Genomic DNA, 7,330 nt, shown 5'->3' with positions numbered 1-7,330 from the left:
CCTGAGAGAAAAGGTTTGAGAAATCTTTGATGTGCTCTAATACAAATCCCTAGTCTCTGGAGCACATGCTATAAAGCCTGTTTCAACTTTTCAAAATAATTTTTTTTAGATTATAACTCTATATATCCACATTCTCTTTCCTGTCCCCAAGCCTTACCATGACCCCTTATTATCTTCTAATTCATGGCCTGTTTTTCTTTAACAACAGTTGTGAATGTGACCTGTGTTTTGCCACAGGATTTCCCAGGTATGAGGTGATGGGTTGGCTGCACTGCACATCGAGTGTGTAATGGGATGTGCATACAAAGGACCCTGTGCTTTGGAAGAGGAACAGGATATTCCCTAGGAAAGTGGATGAATGTCTACTAAAGTACAAACTTTGTGGATTAGGGCCCTGTCCTCTGGGCTGGAAGGGCAGAGCAGGAAGTACTGTGCTGTCTGAGCCATTTTATCTCTGATCACCCAATAGGGGAGCTGATAATATTCTGAGGTCCAGAGTGTGACCCTAGCCAATGAGGGACTCTGGAAAGTCTTAGCAGTCAGTAATAATAGTGGCAGGTAGCTTGCAGGTTCTTTCCAGGATTCTTCTCTACTTTTGTTGTGATGAGTTGTAAGGAAGACCACAAGCTATGATATAGTGAGTGTAGGGTGTCCAGAGAAGATCTGTTGAGTTGTCATTTCTGCTGGGATTTGGATGGATCATGAGCCAGACTGTGGTTCTGTTGCTCTATGTAATGACCTGGGCAGTGCTGCTTGTTCTCTGAGCCTCCCTGTGTTTGGATTTCCTGGGGAGAGGGAGACTCTTCTGCCCTGGCATAATAGGATATTATGCTTATAATATTACTGTCCAGTGTACACACAGAGTCATGCTTTTGGTGTGCAGTGGGAATACAGATTTGAACACTGGTAATCTTGTTTCTAGAAGTTCTGAATATTGCAGTCTACTTTCAATTTTGTCTTATAGATGTTTCAACTAGTTTAAAAGCTGGTAGAACTATGGTGATGTTGATTGTTATTTAGCAATGCATGATTAAATGCTTCTAACTTTCTGCTACTACAAGTTGCAATGGTGTGATTCAGTGATGTTTAGTTCCAGGGGACAAAGGGAGTTTCTGAGCTGCTGAGGTTTCTTAGGTGTGTATAGTATTGGGCAAGCAGATAGAGCAGAATCTATATCTTGTGCTATAATCCATTTAACAGGAAGCAGAAATTATTTTGTATTGTTTTGGGATTGGGCATCAGTGGGACTGGGTTTACCTGAAAACACAAGGAGGTTTAAGGGGCTGCAGAACCATGGCAGGAGATCATCTCTTTTTGCAGAGAGGGCTCTAGAGCATGGGGACTCTCTGGAAGAAATACCAGTAACTGGAGGGTCAGAAACAACAGTTTAAGGGTCACTTTAAGGTAATTTTGTGAAAATTGTGAAGTCTTTATTTAATTTCTATACACATAGAGTCATAGGTAGCTGGGTAACATTGGTCAGGATCACACGTTTCCTTACTAAGTTTCCTTTTGTCTTTTGATTAATAGCTGACTATATTTTTCTGCCTTTGTTCTTGGCTTTTTCTCTCCATCCTCTTTATTTTTTCTCAAATATCATGCACATTCTTGATTGATCAGCTTTGTCATAATTTTTTCCCCCTGAGGCAGGGTTTCTCTGTAGCTTTGGAGCCTGTCCTGGAACTCTCTCTGTAGACCAGGCTGGCTTCAAACTCACAGAGATCCTCCTGTCTCTGCCTCCTGAGTGCTGGGATTAAAGGTATATACCACGACCGCCCAGAAAGAAGTCATATTATGTCAATCTGTGTACTATTTTTCATAATCCCATTAATTACTCTGAGTGTTTTCAATATGAATATAGCTTTATAATCAGTTTTCCTGTTATACATTGTTGGGAATTTTCATTGTACTGTATTCATTTATGGTGCATAAATGAATTTAACATACACATCATCTTAATTTTGATGCATCATGTTTCCAAGGATTATTTATTTACTTCTTTATTTATTTAGGCTTTGTTGCTCTTGTTAATCTGTGAGAGACTTTTGGTTTATTGGATAATAGGTATTATGGATTTTGGCAGGTGGCTCAGCACATATTCATTTTGGAGGTGACATGAGTTCAGATAGCTACACTCAAGTTGTGAGGCTCATAACTACCATTTTAGATCCAGGGCATCTGAACCCCTCTTTTTTGTGTTACTTTTATACGTATGGAAGACATTATCACTCATGCACAAACATATGCAAAAAAAATAGCAACAAACTTGTTTTCAAAAGTGCTTGTGACTTATAAAGCAATAGAGTAAAACAAGTTGCTTTAGGTGCCCACTGATTCTTTAAAAATCTGTTATCTTGCATTTTGTTTTAAAATGTTTTCATTTCTTCACTCTGATTGAAGACTGACAGGCAATCATCAATCAGGGTGAGCAAAATGGTGTCTAAGTAATCCTAACAGAAATATTTTTCTTTACTATAAGATAATGAGATCCTTTTAGTAGTCAAAACTATTTTTTATGAAGTTAAGACATGAGAAGATTTCAAATGAATCTCTCTAGTTTTGGTGGAACAGCCCGCCTCACCCAAGCCATTTTTTATTATTGGTAAAGGATAAAAAGTGAAGTGTATAGGATGAGTGCTGGTCAGTGATTTCTTAGAGTTTGATTTTGGTTAGCATCTTGTAGTTTTTATTTAAAGAGCACAATATGTCTTTGTGTCTTTGTTTGTCAGTGCTACCCATCTATGTTGTTGATATTATTCATTGTTATCTAAGTATATTGTTTATTTTCTGGAAAATGATGGTCTCACCAATTTTTTATTCAGATTTCTCATGTTATGAGTTCCTTGAGTGTTTATTGGTTTGGGAAGTTTCTGTGGACAGTTTTATTTGCTCTTCTTTATCTTTGATGTTTGCCTCTTTCCATTTCCTGGCATATCTATCTTTGTTTGTGTTTTTGCTGCTTAAGCGGTTGATATGGTTAGTACATTACCCTCGGATCTTTAAAACCTTTTTGTATATTATTGTCTTTTTCTTCTAATTATCCTCTGCTATCAGCATGGCATAGCTTAGAGTGATCTGAGAAAATACCAGTTTTGAGAGTATGCCTAGATCAGAATATATGATTAAGGTATCTGAGAGAGATTGTGTTGATTTTTGATTGATATAGGAAGGCTCTTCCACTGAGTTGGCAATATCTCTGAACAAACAGCTCTGGGATAGATAGGAGAGCTAGCTGAGCACAAGAGAGTGACAAAGCAAGAGGGCAAGCCAGAAAAAAATGGTTCCACATGTTTTGCCTTTAGTTATTAGCTTGAGTATCTATCCTAAGCTCTCATAAAGAGGAATTGTGAAATAGGGTTAACAACCAAATAAACATGTTCATTACCTGAGTTGCTTTTGATTGCATAATTTAATAACAGTAACAGAGAAGAAAGTTGGAACAAAAATGGGACTCAAAGGGGATTTTGTTGCTGCAAAGGACCTGGGAATGTTGACTCTTATAAGAATGCTAAAGATATAAGAAAACTGGACAAATAACTTAATCATTTGTTCTTGTAGGACCTAGAAGATGGGAATGTTGCAAGTAATGGTAGATAGTGGGGGTCAAGGTCATAGGATTTTAGTGGGCAGTAGGTTCTTCAGGGTACCATGGAGTTGGCCTGACCTAACTGCCTTGAGAGATCTGTGTCATAGGTATTTTAGGTTAAAGTCCATGGTTCCTGGGTCACAATATACCTCCCAGTTCCTGACAGACTGTTGCATTCTTTGTATGATCCCTTAGTAGTCAAGGAATCATGAACATTTAACAGGACAATTGAACTTAGACATTAATCTTGTGTATGCTGCATAGCTTGCAGATTTCATTATATCTTGGTATAGACAGAGGTTGCTTGGTCATTTCCGCACTGTCCAGACCCGTAATAATTATACAGAAATTGTATTAATTATAAGACGGCATATCCATTAGCTTAGGCTTCTAATTAAGTAACTTTTACATCGTAAATTACCCCTTTTTTATTAATCTGTGTATTTCTACATGGTTGTGGCCTACTGGTAAGGTTCCATCCAGCATCTGTCTCCTTCAGTGACCTCATGGCATCTCCCTGACCCTGCCACCTTCTTTTCTCCTCTATCTCTGCCTGGAATTCTCATCTTGTTCTATTCTGTGCTGCCATAGGCCCAAAGCAGTCTCTTTATTAACCAATGTGAATAAAACATTCACCGCATACAGAGGGGAATTGCACATCACCTCCCCTTTTCTGTGTAAATAAAAAGGAAGGTTTTAACTTTGATATAACAAGATTACATAACAAAACAATTAGCAAGCAAGAATTATCATTAAAATATTTAGTCCATTTACATTATGCAAGTTCAGGAAAATACTCTTATCATCTATTCTTTGTGAGTCTAAAGTTTTATAGCTAATCTATCTTTTATAATTATAAAGCTGTCTTTCTTCAACTCCAGCAAAGACTCCAGAAGGATATATATTACCTAAGTAATTGTAAGTACTTTGAAAACTCTAGAATTGACAAAGATATCTTGCTGCCTGGACAAAGTTCTTCTGTAACATTGGGCATCCATCTTCAGTTTAGAGGCCCATAGTGTCTGGTAGACTTTTCCATGAAGCAGAAAATTTCAAAGACAGTTCAACCTATATTGGCAGTTTCTCAGTCACCTTTTTTCTGTGTCCTGCAGAATGTCTAGCAGACTCTTTTATGAAGCAGGAACTGTCTCACCTTCTTTAGGCAACTTAGTCATTTTTTGTAGGTCCTGCATGTCCAGTTTATACAACATACCATCAAGCAATCCAGGCAAGAACAGTTTCTTGCCCAAATGGCTAGCCTTGTCATGTTGAAGACAAATTCCATAATGAGTTTCTTCAATGCCTATCAACTTCTCTGAAATAATTGGTGTTACCAGAAGGAGACATGTCTCACTGCCATGAAAAGGCCTAAGTTTTTAAAAACATTTAAAGTGCCATATTCTGTATGTGTTTGAAAGATTTGAAGAATATCTATTCATATGAAATATATCTCTGTACATCTAGAAAACATAACTAACATGACTACAAGTTTAACTATTATAAATGACTATTAATTTGTACTTCTTAGCTATACATTGCATCTTTAAATGAACTGAACAAATATAATACCTTAAACAAGAGCAGAGATTCATTTAACAAAATTGACTTTAAATTTGTATCAGTAGACCAAGATCTATACAAATGCAAAGTATTGTCTCTATATCATATCACCTTTAAATGTAAACAAACATTTATAAACAATAGTTTTGAATTTTGGAGTAGTTCTTTCCAAACTGCTTTCTGCTTTTTGTTGGGCAAAGTATTTTTGAGGGTTCATGGAGACCTATCAGGATCTTGGTCCATCAAACCACCTTATCCTGGAAGGAATCAACAGTTTCTCATTCTCTGTGGAAACAAAAGCAGAACCTCTTTTCCAAAGCAATAGATCCTTAGACCTAAATTTTGAAGTCAAGATACCTTTAAAATATATATGTTGGTTTCGCTTAGCAGATGTACAATGAAATGTTTCTCTGTATTTAGCTCATTCACAGTAAAAAAAACTCAAAGAAAACACAATAATACTCTTTCGGAGGCCTGCCACCCAGCTCTCAAAAAAATGACACACACTGAGGCTTATTAGTTCTTATAAATTCCTGGTCTTAGGTTGTCTTGTTTCTAGCCAGCCTTTCTTAACTAATTGTCCCATCTACCTTTTGCCTCTGGGTTTTTATCTTTCTCTATTCTGTATAATTTTTTTTTTACTTCTTACTCTGTGGCTTGCTGTGTAGCTTAGTGGCTGTCTATGCTTTCCTTTCCTTTTCTTGGTCATCCTTCCTTTTTCCCTCCAAGATTTCCCCTTCCATTTATTCTCTCTGCTTGCCAGCCCTTTTTATTCTTCCCTACTAAGCTATTGACTCTTCATTATGCCAAACAGTTATTTTAGACCAACCCAGTATCACAGCTTCACAGAATTAAACAAATGCACCATAAAAGAAAGCAACATATATTTGCATCATTGAAACAATTGTTTCACAACATAAACAAATATAACACATCTCACAATAATATTCCACAACAGCCAGGGTTGTATTTTAATATAGCCTAGGTTGCATTTTGATACCACAAGATATTGATATGCCTAAATTATAAGACATCTCCTATGGAGAACTAGGAGAGTATAGGGAGTGGAATTAACCAGAGAGATGTATGAGAAGATGCAGGTATAGGACCATCTAAGCCCTTTGAAACTGAAGCCCTATGCCTTTAAGACAGAGCTATATGATTTGATGTTTGTTCTTCTATGCTTCAGTCTTGCCTTGGTTCAATCTTCCCTCACTATGTCTCCATTTCTCTATTTTGGAGTTGGAAAGATGTAATTTGTTTTCTGATTTTTACAAGATGTTACTTACTGTGGGACAATGTACCTTGTAAAGACTTGTCACTTGTATTGGTTTAATAAAATGTTGATTGACCAGTAACCAGGCAGGAAGGATAGGTGGGGTGACCAGAACAAGAGAATTCTGGGAAAAGGAAAGGCCTCATTCAGAGGAAACAAGATGAGAATGCCTCACTGATAAAAGGTACCAAGCCATGTGGCTAACACAGACAAGAATTATGTATTAATGTAAGATGTAGGAATTAGTTAATAAGAAGCCTGAGCTAATAGGTCAACCAGTTTATAATTAATGTAGACTTCTGTGTGTTTCTTTGGGACTGAACGAATGTGGGACCAGGCGGGACAGAAACCTCTGTCAAAAAGTCACTGTCAAGTGAGCATCAGAAGAGACTTTTAACATTTGTACAGCGTAGGGCCTATTGCAGAATATGGGTATCAATTAAGTGACTAAATTAATTTTCTTCATGGATCACCATGAGCCTATAGTGATCCAGGTCAGAACGTAATTGATTGAATGAAAATCCTCCCAGATAGGAGGATGTATTTTAACATGTGCCTCTTCTTGGTAACTTTCATTTGATTGCTTGTGAAACCATTAGTAGGAGGAGCCTTTCTGGATGAAATTTCTCATTGGGGATGTGATATGTAGTAAGGAGGGCTGCTTGTTTGTTCCCAGCTGCTCATCCCCAAAATAATCACACAGAAATTGTATTAATTAAGTCACTGCTTGGCCCATTAGCTCTAGCTTCTTATTGGCTAACCTTACATTTTAATTTAACCCAGTTTTATTAATCTGTGTATCGCTATGTGACTGTGGCTTACTCCTCTTGAAGTAGATTGGTGCCACGAGGAGCAGATGTGTCTTATTGTCAGAAAAAGTCTTAAGCTCTTAAAACATTTTAAATGCT

Source organism: Myodes glareolus, chromosome 7 (assembly GCF_982192425.1).
Source record: "Myodes glareolus chromosome 7, mMyoGla1.1, whole genome shotgun sequence".
Lineage (NCBI taxonomy): Eukaryota > Metazoa > Chordata > Mammalia > Rodentia > Cricetidae > Myodes > Myodes glareolus.
This window is presented reverse-complemented; position numbering follows the sequence as displayed.